We start from the raw sequence: 18,742 nt of genomic DNA, 5'->3' as shown, positions 1-18,742 counted from the left end.
ATGGGCTACCATGCCTGGCCCATTTTTCTTGGAAATAGATAAAACAATCATAAAATTTGTATGGAATCACAGAAGGGCTCAAATAGCCAAAGCCGTCCTGAGCAAAAATAACAAAGCTGGAGACATTACACCACGTGACTTCAAAATATATTACAAGGTTATGTTAGCCAAGACATCATGGTTTTGGCATAAAAACAGACACGTAGACCAAGAGAATGAAATTGAAAATCCAGAAGTAAATCTACATATTTACAGCCAGCTGATTTTCAACAAAGTTGCCAAGAACATACAATGGGTAAAGGATACCTTCTTAATTAAATGGTGCTGCGAAAATTGGATTGTCATATGCAGAAGAATAAAGCTGGACCCCTATCTTTCACCATATACCAAAATCAATTCAAGATGGTTTAAAGACTTAAATGTAAAACATGAAACTATAACACTACCAGAAGATAACATAGGGAAAACACTTCAGGATATTGATCTAGATAAAGATTTTATGGCTAGAACTTCAAAGCACAGGCAACACAAACAAAAATAGATAAATGTGACTATACTAAACTAAAAAGCTTCTGAACAGCTAAGAAAATAATCAACAGAGTAAACAAAGAACCTGTTGAATGAAAGAAAATATTGGCAAACTATTCATTTGTCAGGGGAGTAATATCCAAAATATACAGGCAACTCAAACAATTAAACAGTAAAGAAACAATGAATAATTTCATTTAAAAGTGGGTAAAGAACATGAATAGACATTTCTCAAGAGAAGACATACAAATGGTCAACAGGCATATGAATAAAATGCTCTATATCACTTATCATCAGGGCAATGAAATTGAAAACCTTAATAAGATGTCATCTTACCCCTGTCAGAATGGCTACTATTAAAAAGACAAAAAAATACATGCTAGCGAGGCTGTGGAGAAAAGGGAACCCCCCCATATACTATTGGTGGGAATGCAAATTAGCACAGCCACTATGGAAAACAATATGGAGATTTCTTTAAAAATTAAAAATAGAACTACCATGTGATCCTGCAATATTTGGTCAAATACCACTACTGAGTATTTATCAGAAGGAAAAGAAATCAGTATATCAAAGGGATAGTTGCACTTCTATGTTTATCGCAGCACTATTCACAATAGCCAAGATATGGAATCAACCTGTGTCCATCAATGGATGAATGGTGATATGATCTGAATTTGTGTCCCTGCCCAAATCCCATGTAAAATTGTAATCCCCGATGTTGGTGGAGGTGCCTGGTCAGAGGTGATTGGATCTTGGGGGTGGATTTCCCCCTTGCTATTCTCATGATAGTGAGTGAGTTCTCATGAGATCTGGTTGTTTAAAAGTGTGTAGCACCTCCTCCTGTACCCTCTTCTTCATGCTTGAGCCATGTAAAACATGCTTGTTCCTTTTAGCCTTCTGCCATGATTGTAAGTTTCTAGATGTCTTCACAGCCATGTTTCCTGTACAGTCTGTGGAACCATGAGTCAATTAAACCCCTTTTCTTTATAAATTACCCAGTCTCAGGTAGTTCTTCATAGCAGTGCAAGAATCGGCTAATACAGAAAATTGGTACCAAGAGTGATATTGCTATAAAGATACCTATAAAGCTTTGGATCTGGGTAGCAGGCAGAAGTTGGAACAGATTGGAGGGCTCAGAAGATGACAGGAAGATGAGGGAAAGTTTGGAACTTCCTAGAGACTTGTTGAATAGTTTTGACCAAAATGCCGATAGTAATATGGACAGAGATGGCTAGGCTGAGGAGGTCTCAGATGGAAATGAGGAAGTTATTGGGAACTGGAGAAAAGATCACTTTTGTTATGCGTTAGCAAAGAACCTGGCAGCATTGTGTCCCTGCTCTGGGGATTTGTGGAACTTTGAACTTGAGAAAGATGATTTAGGGTATCTGGCGGAAGAAATTTCTAAGCAGCAGTGTTCAAGGTATGGCCTGGCTGCTTCTAAAAGCCTATGCCCATATGCATGAACAAATAAATGACCTGAAACTGGAACTTATATTTAAAAGGGAAGCACAGCATAAAAGTTTGGAGAATTTGCAGCCTCACCATGTGGTAGAAAAGAAAAACCCATTTTCAGGGTAGGAATTGAAGCAGGCCGCAGAAAGTCACATAACTAAAAAGAAGGGAAGTACTAATAGCCAAGACAATGGGGAAAAGGCTCTGAAGGCATTTCAGAGATCTTCATGACAGACCCTCCCATCAGAGGCCCTGAGGCCTAGGAGGAAATAATGGTTTTGTGGGCCAGGCCCAGGTCCCCCGCTGCTCTGTGCAGCCTCAGGACATGGTGCCCTGAATCTTGGCAGCTCCAGCTTCAGCTGTGGCTAAAAGGGGCCACTGTCTCAGAGGGTAAAAACTGTAAGCCTTGGCAGCTTCCACGTAGTGTTAAGCCTGCAGGGGCACAGAGTGCAGGAGTTGATGCCTGGGAGCCTCTGCATAGATTTCAGAGGATGTATGGAAACACCTGGATGTCCAGGCAGAAGTCTGCTGCAGGGCAGAACTATCATAGGGAACCTCTACTAGAGCAGTGTGGAGGGGAAATATGGGGTAGGAGCCCCAACATAGAGTCCCCACTGGGGGACTGCCTAGTGGAGCTGTGAGAAGACAGCCACCATGAACACTAGATCCACTGGCAGTTTGCACTGTATGCCTGGAAAGACACAGGCACTCAACACCAGCCCTTGAGAGCAGCCATTGGAGATGAGCCCTGCAGAGCCACAGGGGCAGAGCTGCCCAAGGCCTTGGGAGCCCACCGCTTGCATCACTGTGGCCTAGATGTGAGACATGGAGTTGAAGGAGATTATTTTATTTTTGGAGCTTTATGATTTAATGACTGCCCTGTTGTGGTTTGGACTTACACGCCTCTCTTTTGGTTGATTTCTCCCATTTTGAAAGGGTGTGTTTACCCAATGCATGTACCCCTATTGTATCTTGGAAGTAACTAACTTGTTTTTTATTTTATAGGCTCATAGGTGGAAAGGACTTGCGTTGTCTCAGATTAGTCTTTGGACTGTGAAATTTTGAGTTAATGCTGAAATAAGACTTGGGGGACTGTTGAGAAGGGATGATTGTATTTTGCAATGTGAGAAGGACATGAGATTTTGGGAGGGGCCAGGAGCAGAATAATGTGGTTTGGATTTGCATCCCAACCCAAATCTCATATTGAATTATAAACCCCAATGTTGGAGGTGGGAGGTGATTGGATCATGAGGGTGGATTTCCCCCATGCTGTTCTCATGATAGTGGGTGAGTTCTCATGACATATGGTTGTTTAAAAGTGTGTAGCACCTCTCCCTTCACCTTCTTCCTCTTGATCCAGCCATATAAGATGTGCCTGCTTCCCCTTCACCTTCTGCCATGATTGTAAGTTTCCTGAGGCCTCCCCAGCTATGCTTCCTATACAGCCAGCAAAACTGTGAGCCAATTAAACCTCTTTTCTTTATTTATCATTTCCAAAAAACTGATACAGATGCCTTTTATGGTAGTCAGAATCCTAACTACTATACATGGAGGGGCCATATGGCAAGGAGTGCCAGTGGTAAGAGCAGTCCTAGACTAATAGCCCACAAGAAAATAAGAACCTCAGTTCTACAATCATAATGAAGTGAATTCTGGCACAACCACACCAACTTGGAAGAGGATCCTGAGGTCCAAATTAGAATGAAGCCCAGCTGACACCTGGATTTTGGCCTTGGGAGACCTTGAGCAGTGAACCCAGCCACACTGTGCCTGGACTTCTGACCTACAGAACTGTGAGCTCTGTAGATAGGTGTTGTTTTAAGCTACTCATAACAAACTAAGTGGTAATTGATTGTGCAGTGACAGGAAATGAATACACACTTTTATGGAGAAAGCTTTTTCCGTACTGTCTTCAAACTAAAATTGGTATCAGAATCACTTGGAAGGAATTGTTAAAAACACATATTCCTGGGTCCCACCCCCAGAGTTTGATTCAATATGTCTGTAATAGATTTATTTAACAAACTCTTCAGATGATTCTTTTACTATTGGGTTGAGAACCATAATATGGGAAGCAAGCTAATTCATTGGTTTCTTCATATTCCTGAAATGCCTCATGGACTGCTTTGAGGTAGAAGAGAATTTTGGTGGGGGGATTGGGGGGCTGTTAAATAGGATGCTAGAGCAGAGTTCTTGGGCTCACAGTACAAGTTCAAGCAGAAGACTGCTCTTTCTTTTAATTTTTAGATGTCAGTTTTTACCTTCCCCCACCTTTCATTTATTTGATATATTAGGCTTTCAGGCAAGATTTCCTTTAAAGGGAGTGTACTAATACTTAGGAAAAAAATGTTGTAAAAACCTTAATGGTGAATTATGCCCTGAAAGTTTATTTATTTATTTTGCCAAGACCTGTCTTTGTGCAGGACAGAGTGTTGGATGTAAGGTGCTGGGGGAACCCATATATGGAACATGTCTCTTATCTTTTTTGCTTACCAATATACGTGCAGTGCCTAGTGAAGTATTTGTCATATACATTTTATAAGGTGCTCAATAAATGTTTGTTGAACAAATAAATGAATAGCACTAATTACATTGTGTTATAATTATTTTACCTGTTGTCTTTCTCTAACAAACTATGAGCTTATTGAGAGCAAAAACCATGTCTTGTTCATTGCTGTAGCACCTGCACCTTCCACATGAACTTATACATAGCAGGCACCTAGTATTTGTTGAATGAATAAATGAATACAAATCAAGTATAAAAACTTGTCTATGGCAATATAGACTAAACATAGTAGATCCATAAACAGAACTGGCAGTTGCTGTTTTCTAACCTTGTACTGATTGCACAAGCTGTAGGACCCCCCCCCTTCTTAAAAGAATGAGACATTTTTGGTGCATAGGGATTGGTCAATACTGCTGTGACCTCATCTTTGCCCGTCCTTGTGCTTTGGCAGGCTTGGTTTCCAGGTTTACTGGCGAATGTGCTGGACTATTGCTTCCTTCTTAGCAAACAGTCAGATGAGATGGATTGTAACTGGAATCTGAAAGGGATACTAGAAAATCCCCTCTGTCTTCTCCAAATACAAATACCACTGGATGGGGGAAGTCTCAGAATGATATTTCTTCACTCAGAGTGAGTAACTTGAATTAGATAATCAGGTCCCTCTCATCTACTACGTAGCTTTAACTTGCTGTCATTGAAAATTAAGGCTTTAATGAGAGGACATTGTAGATCCTGGTCATTTACTGCAGAGGTAGGTTGGGATCTAGAGGGCAGTGGGCAACATGAGCTGAGTGAGGGTCCAGAGACAGTATGTGTTTGGCAGGGCATTAGCATGGAAGACACCAACTGTGATACCACACTTCTTACACTTTTTATTTTACCAAGAGTCTACTTGGACTCAGTTAATAAACCATGCCAGGCCAAATATTTAAGCACCAACTTTTATATGAAAGATTTGGCTGCCCCTGATTGGAGCTACCACTGTATGAGGTATGACTCTACTAACCCTATACTTTCTCATCATTTTAATCTGCAGAGGATTTTTTTTCTTCACTTCTCACAGGTTGTATGAACCTTGTCTGTAGGTCAAGAATCATTTTGCTAAGCATTGTACATTATCAGACCTGGGAACTTTATGCTGATTACTGGGGACATTAGAGTTGAACACATGTCTTGTGAATGAATGGGGACAGCACAGCAGTATAGTTGGGAAAACACACAACTAAAAAATAGGAATCTCAGTTATGCTGTTTATTAGCTTCAAGAAAAGTAATGTACTTTTGCTTTAGTTTTTTTCATCTGTTAAAAAAGCATAATAGCACCTGCTATTACCCCATAAAGTTGTTGTAAATATTAATAAAGATCATGCATGACAAAGTCTAATGAAAATTATAATAAGCTATAAAAATGGAAAGTATTTCTCTTTAAAATAATGGACTTTATAGAATAACCATATAATTTCCTTCTAAATCAGAATAAATTTTGAAGTTACTTAATTATTAACAGTTATTAATTGGTCTACAGCAGGCATAAAATGAGAATGTCCTAGGCAAATCCAGACTACAGTAACCCTTGCATTGATATTTATTTCATTCTGTCTTTTCTGCTTATCTCTTTCCTTGGCTCCTCTCTTACACCTTAACTCTGAAATGCTCTTCTTTATGCTTTATTTCAGGCATCCTATACAGGGAAAGCAGGAAAACATATGTGTGTGACTGTCTGTGTGTGTGTTTGCGTGTGTGTTCTTTGAAATATCTGATCTAGAAAAAAGTTGAGCCATGAATACACATGTCATTATTACAACTTAAAGATTCCCAAATAAATAGTACCAATGCTCAGGTTTGGCTGGTGATTGATTACTCAAATGGGCTCCAGATTTGCTCTGGGCTCTTTTTGTTCCTTCCTCTCTAATTCAACAGTCCTTCTACCTCTGACATGTTGCTAAGTATAGTGCTAGGCAGAACCACCAAGGGTGTCTGGGCAGCCTCCCCAGCTGAGCAGCCAGAGACAGAGGTCTGGGGCACATCTTTGGTGAGTACCCAGTGGAGAAGAAGAGAAGTAGATGATTTTTTAAATAATTTAATTTAATTTAAACTTCCAGGATACATGTGCAGGATGTGTGGGGTTGCCACATAGATAAACATGTGCCATGGTGGTTTGCTGCACCTATTAACCCATCATCTAGGTGTTAAGCCCAGTATGCATTAGCTATTTATCCTGTGCTCTCTCCCCACCCCTGCGACAGGCCCCAGTGAGTGTTGTTCCCCTCCTTGTGTCTATGGGTTCTCACCATTCAGCTCCCACTAATAAGTGAGAACATGAAGTGTTTGGTTTTCTGTTCCTGCATTAGCTTCCTGAGAATAATGGCTTCTAGCTCCATCCACGTCCTTGAAAAGGACATGATCTAATTTCCTTTCATGGCTGCATAGTGTTTCATGGTGTACACGTACCACATTTTCTTTATCCAGTCTATCATTGATGGGCATTTGGGTTGATTCTGTGTCTTTGCTATTGTGAACAGTGCTGTAATGAACATAAGCATGCATGTGTCTTTATAATAGAATGACTTATATTCCTTTGGGAATATAAATAATGGGATTGCTCAGTCAAGTGGTATTTCTGATTCTAGGTCTTTGAGGAATTGCCATACTGTCTTCTACAATGGTTGAACTAATTTACATTCCCACCAAAAGTGTAGAAGTGTTCCTATTTCTCCACAGCCTTGCCAGCATCTATTGTTTCTTGACTTCTTAATAAATTTAATAATTGCCATTCTGACTGGTGTGAGATGGTATCTCATTGTGGCTTTGATTTTCATTTCTCTAATGATCAGTGATATTGACGTTTTACTCATGTTTGTTGGCCACATAAATGTCTTCTTTTGAGATGTATCTGTTCATGTCCCTTGCCTGCTTTTTCATGGGGTTGTTTTTTTCTTGTAAATTTGTTTAAGTTCCTTGTAGATTCTGGATATTAGATGTTTGTCAGGTGGATTGATTGCAAAAATTTTCTCCAATATTGTAGATTGTCTGTTCACTCTGATGATAGTTTTTTTTTTTTTTTTTTTTTTTTTTTGCTGTGCAGAAGCTCTTTAGTTTACTTAGATTCCATTTGTCAATTTTTGCTTTTGTTACAATTGCTTTTGAAGTTTTGTCATGAAATTTTTGCCCATGCCTATGTCCTGAATGGCATTGTCTAGGTTTTCTTCTAAGGTTTTTATAGTTTTGGGTTTTACATTTAAGTCTTTAATCCACCTTGAGTTAATTTTTGTATAAGGTGTAAGGAATGGTCCAGTTTCAGCTTTCTGCATATGGCTACCGGTTCTCTCAGCACCATTTATTATATCGGGAATCTTTCCCAATTGCTTGTTTTTGCCAGGTTTGTGAAAGATCAGATGATTGTAGATGTGCAATCTTATTTCTGAGAACTCTGTTCTTTTCCATCGGTCTATGTGTCTGTTTTTGTACCAGTACCATGCTGTTTTGATTACTGTAGCCTTGTAGTATAGATTGAAGTCGAGTAGCATGATGTCTCCAGCTTTGTTTTTTGTTTGTTTGTTTGTTTGTTCTTTTTTTTTTCTTTGCTTAGCATTGTCTTGGCTATACAGGCTTTTTTTTTTGGTTCCATATGAATTTTAAAGTAGTTTTTTTTTCTAATTCTGTGAAGAATGTCAATGTAATTTGGTGGGAATAGCATTGAATCTATAAATTACTTTGGGCAGTATGGCCATTTTCACGATATTGATTCTTCCTATCTATGAGCATGAAATGTTTTTCCATTTGTTTCTGTCCTCTCTGATTTCCTTGAGCAGTGGTTTGTAGTTCTGCTTGAAGAGGTCCTTCACTTCCCTTGTTAGCCATATTCCCACATATTTTATTCTCTTTGTAGCAATTGTGAATGGGAGTTCATTCCTGATTTGTCTCTCTGCTTGTCTATTGTTGGTGCATAGGAATGCTTGTGATTTTTGCACATTGATTTTATATCCTGAGACTTTGCTGAACTTGCTGATCAGCTTAAGAAGGTTTTGGGCTGAGACAATTGGGTTTTCTAGATATAGGATCACATTATTTGCAAACAGAGTTTGACTTCCTCTCTTCCTATTTGAATACACTTTACTTCTTTCTCTTACCTGATTGCACTTGCCAGAACTTCCAACACTCTGAGGAATGAGAGTGGTGAGAGAGGGCTTCCTTGTTTTTTGCCACTTTTCAAGGGGAATGCTTCCAGCTTTTACCCATTCAGTATGATATTGGCTGTGGGTTTGTCATAAATGACTCTTATTATTTTGTGGTATGTTCCATCAATACCTAGTTTATTGAGAGTTTTTAACATAAAGGGATGTTGAGTTTTATTGAAGGCCTATTCTGTGGCTTTTGAGATAATCATGTTTTTTTTCTTTAATTCTGTTTATGTGATGGATTATGCTTATTGATTTACATATGTTGAACTAGGCTTGCACCCCAGGAATGAAGCTGACTTGATCATGGTGGCTATGCTTTTTGATGTGCAGCTGGATTCAGTTTGCCAGTATTCTATTGAGGATTTTTGCATAGATATTCATCAGGGATATTGGCCTAAAATTTTTAAACATATTTCTGCCCTGTTTTGGTATCAGGATAATGCTGTCCTCATAAAATGAGTTAGGGAGGAGTCCTTCCTTTTAATTGTTTGGAATAGTTTCAGAAGAAATGGTACCAGCTCCTCTTCATACCTCTGGTAGAATTCAGCTGTAAATCCATCTGGTCCTGGGCTCTTTTTCGTTGATAGGTTATTTATTACTGCCTGAATTTCAGGCCTTGTTATTGGTCTATTTAGGGATTAGACTTTTTCCTGGTTCAGCCTTGGGTGGGTGTATGTGTCCAAGAATATATGTGGCACATATACACCATGGAATACTATGCAGCCATAAAAAATGATGAGTTCATGTCCTTTGTAGGGACATGGATGAAATTGGAAATCATCATTCTCAGTAAACTATCGCAAGGACAAAAAACCAAACACCGCATGTTCTCACTCATAGATGGGAATTGAACAATGAGAACACATGGACACAGGAAGGGGAACATCACACTCTGGGGACTGTTGTGGGGTGGGGGGAGGGGGGAGGGATAGCATTAGGAGATATACCTAATGCTAAATGATGAGTTAATGGGTGCAGCACACCAGCATGGCACATGTATACGTATGTAACTAACCTGCACATTGTGCACATGTACCCTAAAACTTAAAGTATTAAAAAAAAAAGAATATATCCATTTCTTCTAGATTTTCTAGTTTATTTGCATAGAGGTGTTTATAGTATTTTCTGATGGTTGTATTTCTGTGGGGTCAGTGGTGATATCCACTTTATCATTTTTTATTGTGTCTATTTGATTTTTCTCTTTTCTTCTTCATTAGTCTAGCTAGTGGTCTATCTATTCTATTAATTTTTTTCAAAAAAAATTAGCTCCTGGATTTGTTGATTTTGGAAGGGCTTTTCATGCCTCTATCTCCTTAAGTTCCACTCAGATATTGGTTATTTCTTGTATTCTGCTAGCTTTGGAGTTTGTTTGCTCTTGGTCCTCTAGTTCTTTTAGTTGTGATGTTAGGATGTCAATCTGAGAACTTTCTAGACTTTCAATGTGGGCATTTGGGCTATAAATTTCCTGCTTACCACTGCTTAACTGTGTCCCAGAGATTCTGGTACATTGTCTCTTTGTTCTCATTGGTTTCAAAGAACTCCTTGATTTCTGCTTTAATGTCATTATTTACCCAGGAGTCATTTAGGAGCAGGTTGTTCAATTTCCATGTAGTTGTGTGGTTTTGAGTGGGTTTCTTGGTTTTGGGTTCTAATTTGATTGTGCTGTGGTCTGAGAGACTGTTTGTTATGATTTCTTTTCTTTTGCATTTGCTGAGGAGTAGTTTACTTCCTATTATGTGATTGATTTTAGAGTAAGTGCCAAGTGGTGCCAAGAAGAATGTATATTCTGTTGTTTTGGGGTGGAGAGTTCTGTAGATATCTGCTAGATCTACTTGCTCCAGAGCTGAGTTCAAGTCCTGACTATCTTTGTTAATTTTGTGTCTTGATGATCTGTCTAATGTTGACAGTGCGGTGTTAAAGTCTCCCACTATTATTGCGTGGGAGTCTAAGTCTCCTTGTAGGTCTCTAATAACTTGTTTTATGAATTTGGGTACTCCTGAATTGGCTGCATATATACTTAGGATAGTTAACTCTTCTTGTTGAATTGAACCCTTTACCATTATGTAATGCCCTTCCTTGTCTTTTTTGATCTGCATTGGTTTAAAGTCTGTTTTGTCAGTCACTAGGATTGCAGCCTCTGCTTTTTGATGCTTTCCATTTGTTTGGTAGATTTTCCTCTATCCGTTTATTTTGAGCCAATGTGTGTTTTTGCCTGTTAGATGGGTCTCTTGAATACAGCACACCAATGAGTCTTGATTCATTATCCAGCTTGCCATTCTTTTAGTTGAGGCATTTAGCTCATTTACATTTAAGATTAACATTGTTATGTGTGAATTTGATCTTTTATCATGATGCTAGCTGGTAGTTTTGCAGACTTGTTGATGTAGTTTCTTCATAGTGTCATTGGTTTTTGTACTTCAGTGTGTTTCTGCAGTGGCTGGTAATGATTTTTCCTTTCCATATTTAGTGCTTCCTTCAGAAGGAAGACCTGCAAGGCAGGTCTGGTGGTTATGAATTCACTCAGCAATTGCTTGTCTGAAAAGGATTTTATTTCTCTTTTACTTATGAAGCTTAGTTTGGGCAGATATGAGATTGTGGGTTGGGAATTCTTTTCTTTAAGAATGTTGAATACTGGCCCCTTATCTCTTCTGGCTTATAGGGTTTCTGCTGAGAAATCTGCTGCTTGTATGAAGGGCTTCCCTTTGTAGGTGATCTTGCCTTTCTCTCTGGCTGCACTTAACATTTTTTCCTTCATTTCGACCTTGGAGAATCGAATGATTACATGCGTGGCATTGATCTTCTCATGGAGTATCTTACGGGGGTTATCTGGATTTCCTGAATTTGAATGTTGGCCTGTCTTGATGGGCTGGGGAAGTTCTCTTGGATGATATCCTGAAGAGTGTTTTCCAACTTGGTTCCATTCTCCCTGTCTCTTTCAGGTACCCCAATCAGTCATAGTTTTGGTCTTTTTACCTAATCCCATAGTCCTTGGAGGTTTTGTTCATTCCTTTTCATTCTTTTTTTCTCTAATCTTGTCTTATTTCAGCAAGATAGTCTTCAATCTCTGAAATTCTTTCCTCCACTTTGTCTATTCAGCTATTGATACTTGTGGCTGTATTGCGAAGTTCTCGTGTTGTGTTTTTCAGCTCCATCAGGTCATTTGTGTTCCTCACTAAACTGGTTATTCCAGTTAACAGCTCCTGTAATGTTTTATCATAGTTCTTAGCTTCTTTGCATTGGGTTAGAACATGCTCCTTTAGCTCAGTGAAGTTGGTTATTACTCATCTTCTGAAGCCTACTTCTGTCATTTCATTCATCTCAGCCTCAGCCCCGTTCTGTGCCCTTGCTGGAGAGGTGTTGTGATCATTTGGAGGAGAAGAGGCACTTTGGTTTTTTGAGTTTTCAGAGTTTTTTTGTTGATTCTTTTTCATCTTTGTGAGTTCACCTAGTTTCAATCTTTGAGGCTATTGACCTTTGGATGGGGGTTTTGTGGGGACTTTGTTGATGCTGTTGTTGTTGTTGTTGCTTTCTGCTTGTTTTACTTTTAAAAGTCTGGCCCCTCTTCCAAAGGGCTGCTGTGGTTTGCTGGAAACCTACTCCAGACCCTATTCACCTGGGTCCCTCCCACACCTGGAGGTGTCACCAGTGGAGGCTGCAGAACAGCAAAGCTGACAGCCTGCTCCTTCCTCGGGGAACTCTGTCCCAGTGGGGCACCAACCTGATGCCAGTGGGAATGCTCCTGTGACTGGTGACTGGTGACCCCCTTTGGGAGGTCTCACCCAGTCAGAAGGCATGGGATAAGGGACCCGCTTAACAAAGCACTCTGTCTGCACCTTGGCAGAGGGGTGTGTTGTAATGGGGGAAATTCCACTTATTCAAACTGCCCAGATTCCTCAGAGCTAGCAAGGGAAAAGACTAAGTCACCTGATCCACAGATACTGCAGACTCCTCTCCCCGCAGGTCTCCATCCCTGGGAGATCAGAGTTCTATCTATAATCCCCTGGCTGGAGTTGCTGAAATTCCCACATGAAGCCCTTGCCTGGTGAGGACGTATGGGTCCAGGTCTGGCCTAGTAAGGCAGTCTGGTCACAGTGTACCACAGCTGCTGTACTGTGCTGTGGGGAATTTCTCCTGGGTACAAACCACTCAGTCTCCCCTGCACTGGCAGGGGAAAATGGCAGACTGGAGTTGCAGTGGTGGCTGCTGCCCCTCCCGCAAGAAGCTCAGTCCTCTTAGGCAATAGGCAGCTGAAGTGATGGCAGCCACCACTTTCCCAGGAACTTGGTAGTCTTAGTCTCCAGCTGAGTGGCTGCCGAGAATCTGCACAGCTCTGTGCATGGGACCCAAGGCCCTGGTGGCGTGTGCTCATGAAGGGATCTCCTGATCCATGGGTTGCACAGATCTGTGGAAAAAGTGTGGTTTCCTGGGTGGGGTAGCACAGTCACTCACTGCCTCCCTTGGCTGGGGGTGGGAGCTCTCCTTGTCCTGTGCAGCTACTGGATGGGCTGTCAGTCCACCCCACTTTTCCTCACTCTCTGTGGTTGTGCCAACAAACTACTCAGTCCCAATGAGAGAACATGGATACCTTAGTTGCTGGTGCAGGATTCACCTGCTGTTTTCATTCCTCTTGGTGGGAGCCTCTGACTGCAGCCATTTCTAGTTGGCTATATTGGTCCCTCCACCCAAAGTGGCTGATTTTAATTCTTACAGCAGAATAAGAAAGTGAACAGCATTGCTAAGGCTTTCAGCTTAGGGAGTGTCCTTGTCTTTTCCTGCTGGGATTTACTGCAAAATTTCTACCCAGGATGGAGGAAGGAAGTCACCTTGCTTTTAGGGATTGAGAAGGCTACCCTCAAATGGAGATAAGTGAGAAACAATAAAGGCAAAGGCCAAGTGGCTTGCTGAGTTTCTGCTTTCTTGTTCTCTTCATCATGAGCACCAAATCTGGAAGGCTGCATGACCATACATGAAAAAATTCATTGGTTAAAGTGAAATAAAATGTAGAGAACAATTAATCTGACATGGATTTAATAGTAGATGGTTATTATATGGTGTTCTATCAGTAGGCACATACATTAAGCCATTGACAGAAATGAACATAATTGGAATTGCTTTTAGATAGTTGTACAAGTATCTCTGATGACAACTTATAAAAACCCAGACTACCTTGGTTTGCCCCATGTTATGGTACACCCAGGCTAGTATAACAACCACCTAGCCAGTGTTTTTGCCTTCATTCTTCACATCATCCATGGTGCCTAAATTATAATGCTCTTCTATTCAAAGACTGTAAATGGCTTGCTTTTGCCTTCTAAAATCTAACACTAGCTGATGTTCCCTGCTTGATCTTTTGCTACTCTCCTACTGGCACCCTTTCCTTTAGCCACATGGACAGGTTATTATCTTATGAGCATATTTTTATGCCAAATTTTGCATGATGTATCTATCCCTCTACCTACATTGCCAAACTGCATATTTAAACTTTTACCTGAATGAGTGGAAAGAATACAAGGCCAGATGACAATACATCTGGATACTAGTTGTGGCACTGCCATTAACTTTCCATGTGACTATAAGAAAGCTAATTCATTTCTCTGAGACTCTCCTTTCTAAGTCTCTAAGGTTGTTTCTAACTTGAAAAGTAAAAAGAGAAAATCATAGGGTATGAAAAATAATGCTACATGTTTTCAAGGTCCAGTTCAAGTACCATTGTAACCCACAGCTCATGGCTTACAATGTTATGAGCTTCCATAATGCTTCTTTTCTGAACCAGTGTGTGTGTATGTATAAGATTACAAGATAGCTGCTTTAGCTCTAGTCTCATCCCCTCTGCCAAAGGGGGAAAAAGAGTAAGGTCTTCGGTCTCAATTTCCTCTGATTGTACCAACCATTTAATCAACAACTGTGGCTAAGGAATGTAATATACTGCTTCAGTTAGGCCTGGATCACATATTCCACCCCCTAAGGCTAGGTGTGAACTGAAGTTGGGAAGGGGAAGACAAGGATCATTGCCAAAAGAAGGGGGAAACAGATTCTGGGGAGGCAAATGTCCAGAACACTGTCTCATTGAATTTGTTCCATACTGCATTGTATAGTGGTTATTTGTATACGTGCCTTATAATCTCATTCATTCATCCAACACATATTTTTAAGCAACTATTATGTGCCAGGCATAGTGTTAACTGTTAGGTATTCAATGGTGAACAAGACTCAGTGCCCATCCTTATAGTATTTGCATCATAGTGGGGAAGACAAACATACAAATAGAGTAAACAAATAAAATGACTGTTAAGTTATAATAAGTATTCGAAGAAAACAAACAGGATGTTGAAAAAAATAATGGGGAAGAACTGCTTTATGTAGGATGCTTAGGGAAGATTTGTCTGAGCTGGTGATAATAAAGGGGGGCCATTTAGGGAAAGGTTTGAAAGTAAGGGCATTCCAGGTAAAAGAAAAAGAAAATGCAAAGGCACCAAGGAAGGAACAAGCTTAGTGTATTCAGTGAACAGAAAGAACATGGGAGTGTCTAGTTCATAGTGAGAAGGGTAGTCTAGAATGAGTTGGGAGAGGCAGGCCAGATAATGTAGAGCCTTAGTGACCATGTAATTTCTACTTGTCTTTAAACTTCTTAAGAGAGAAATGATGTCTTACTTATTTTTACAACTTGCAGCCCTTATTTGTGTGTGTAGGGGGTGCATTCAAAATAGGACTGTGTATTTCTTATCATAATATCCTTGAACAAATAAGAAAAGCTTCCAGTAATTAATCCTGCCTATTGTCTGGAAGAAATATACTTTCCACTCTACTTTTCTATCATGGCCTCAATTCTCTTGGGTCTTCCAAAAATCTCCCTTGTAAGGACATTCTATCTCTTGTAGATTTTGTTTTGCTCTTGGGCTGTTGTTAAGATCTTTAAACATAAAGTCTTTGATAAAGACAAAGTATCATTGGCCTTTTGATATGAAGTGGCCATTGACTTAATCACACAAGAAAGAATGTAGTAATCTTTTAAAAATACTAAGAAATGCATTTAAGGCAGAAAATAAAACTCATGAGTAGGGTTGGGTGGCCTTGGGAAAACAGGTTTGAATAATTTCCCACAAGGTTGAGTAGCCAGGGTGGCAGGAGTCCCGAAGTGGCAGTCCCTCAGAAAAGTACACTAAGTGTAGGTAAGACTGCACAGATTATTTAGAAAGGCATAATTCCTCCCTACACAGGGAAGTTCAGCTATGATTAGGACACAGGGAAACAGGCAAGACAGTTAGCTATCATGGATCCTGGTTGATACCTGTGTGGAATTAGAAAATTATATTCCATAGTTTCTCAAGCATAGTCATATCTTACATTGATTTCTATATAGTTTCAGCTTTCATTCTGTTTTGTATCTCTGGCTGGGGCTATTTTCTAAGCCCTGTTTAGTGGAAAACACTAAATTTTCCCTTCACCTGGAAATTAAATGCTGCCACATTTCTCCATGTTGTCATTTATACCTAGGTAGTTCTAAAACAAAGCTCTTGTTTTAAAATTCAGGAGTCCCTCCAACTTACAAAGGCCTTCATTTGAATTGCAATCTGTTAGATGCGCTCCCAAAATAGAAATTCAAAAATGTGGTATTTGTGGTTTACAAGTTCGTAGGTGAGGGGGAAAGGGAGAAAGAAAGGAGGTAAGAGGGGGTTTGTGGAAGAAGAGGCTCCATTCTTGCCCCTTCTGTTACCTGCATTTTCCCGAGAAGAGACTATAAAGCAAATGATGAGGTAGGAGTGGAGTTTCCTTCTAATAAAAAATCAAATGCTCATTGAGTGTCTATTTTGGGGTCTTCATCTGGGAAAGGAGAGGGGATTTCAATCAGCAGAAGAAAACTTTATATATTGAGAGAAAAAAGTGGTGATTTAAAGTGGTAAATGAATTTAAGTAAAAAGTGACACATCAGGGTCATTTCCAAGATGGCCGAATAGGAACAGCTCTGGTCTGCATCTCCCAGTGTGATCGATGCAGAAGATAGGTGATTTCTGCATTTCCAACTGAGGTACCTGGTTCATCTCACTGGGACTGGTTGGACAGTGCGTGCAGCCCATGGAGGGAGAACCGAAGCAGAGTGGGGCATCGCCTCATCTGGGAAACACAAGGGGTCAGGGGATTTTCCTTTCCTAGCCAAGGGAAGGCATGACAGACTGTACCTGGAGGAACAGTACACTCTCACCCAAATACTGCACTTTACCCACAGTATTAGCAACTGGCAGACCAGGGGATTCCCTCCCATGCCTGGTTCAGGGGGTCCCACGCCCATGGAGCCTTGCTCACTGCTAGCACAGCAGTCTGAGATCGACCTGCGAGGCTGCAGCCTGGCAGGGGGGGAGTGTCCGCCATTGCTGAGGCTTGAGTAGGTAAACAAAGCAGCTGGGAAGCTCAAACTGGGTGGAGCCCACCGCAGCTCAGCAAAGTCTATTGCCTCTCTAGACTCCACCTCTGTGGGCAGGGCATAGATGAACAAAAGGCAGCAGACAACTTCTGCAGACTTAAATGTCCCTGTCTGACAGCTCTGAAGATAGCAGTGGTTCTCCCAGCATGGCGTTCGAGCTCTGAGAAGGGACAGACTGCCTCCTCAAGTGGGTCCCTGACCCCCATGGAGCATGACTGGGAGACACCTCCCAGTAGGGGCTGACAGACACCTTATAAGGTGGGTGCCCATCTGGGATGAAGTTTCTAGAGGAATGATCAGGCAGCAATATTTGCTGTTATGCAATATTTGCTGTTCTGCAGCCTCTGCTGGTGAAATTCAGGCAAACAGAGTCTGGAGTGGACCTCCAGCAAACTCCAACAGACCTGCAGCTGAGGGGCCTGACTGTTAGAAGGAAAACTAACAAACAGAAAGGAATAGCATCAACATCAACAAAAAAGGACATCCACACCAAAGCCCCATCTGTAGGTCACCAACATCAAAGACCAAACGTAGATAAAACCACAAAGATGGGGAGAAACCAGAGAAGAAAAGCTGAAAATTCCAAAAACCAGAGCCCCTCTTCTCCTCCAAAGGATCACAGCTCCTCGCCAGCAAGGGAACAAAACTGCATGGAGAATGAGTTTAATGAGTTGACAGAAGTAGGCTTCAGAAGGTCGGTAATAACAAAATTCTCCGAGCTAAAGGAGCATGTTCTAACCCATTGCAAAGAAGCTATAAACCTTGAAAAAATATTAGACGAATGGCTAACTAGAATAAAAGGTGTAGCGAAGACCTCAAGTGACCTGATGGAGCTGAAAACCACAGCATGAGGACTTCATGATGCATGTGCAAGCTTCAATAGCTGATTCAATCAAGTGGAAGAAAGGATATCAGTGATGGAAGATCAAATGAATGAAATAAAGTGAGAAGACAAGATTAGATAAAAAAGAGTGAAAAGAAATGAAAAAAGCCCCAAGAAATATGGGACAAAGTGAAAAGACCAAATCTACATTTGATTGGTGTACCTGAAAGTGACAGGGAGAATGGAACCAAGTTAGAAAACACTTTTCAGGATATTATCTAGGAGAACTTCCCCAACCTAACAAGGCAGGCCAACATTCAAATTCAGGAAATACAGAGAACGCCGCAAAGACACTCTTCGAGAAGAACGACCCCAAGACACGTAATTTTCAGATTCACCAAGGTTGAAATGAAGGAAAAAATGTTAAGGGCAGTCAGAGAGAAAGGTCGGGTTACCTACAAAGGGAAGACCATCAGACTAACAGTGGATCTCTTGGCAGAAACTCTACAAGCCAGAAGAGAGTGGGGGCCAGTATTCAACATTCTTAAAGAAAAGAATTTTCAACCCAGAATTTCATATCCAGCCAAACTAAGCTTCATAAGTGAAGGAGAAATAAAATCCTTTACAGACAAGCAAATGCTGAGAGATTTTGTCACCACCAGGCCTGCCTTACAAGAGCTCCTGAAGGAAGCACTAAACATGGAAAGGAACAACTGGTACCAACCAGTGCAAAAACATGTCAAACTGTAAAGACCATTGACGCGATGAAGAAACTGCATCAATTAACAGGCAAAATAACCAGCTAACATCATAATGACAGGATTAAATTCACAC

This window comes from Pongo pygmaeus, chromosome X, assembly GCF_028885625.2.
Source record: "Pongo pygmaeus isolate AG05252 chromosome X, NHGRI_mPonPyg2-v2.0_pri, whole genome shotgun sequence".
NCBI lineage: Eukaryota > Metazoa > Chordata > Mammalia > Primates > Hominidae > Pongo > Pongo pygmaeus.
The sequence above is the reverse complement of the archived record's forward strand: the minus strand, read 5'-3'. Positions refer to the sequence as shown.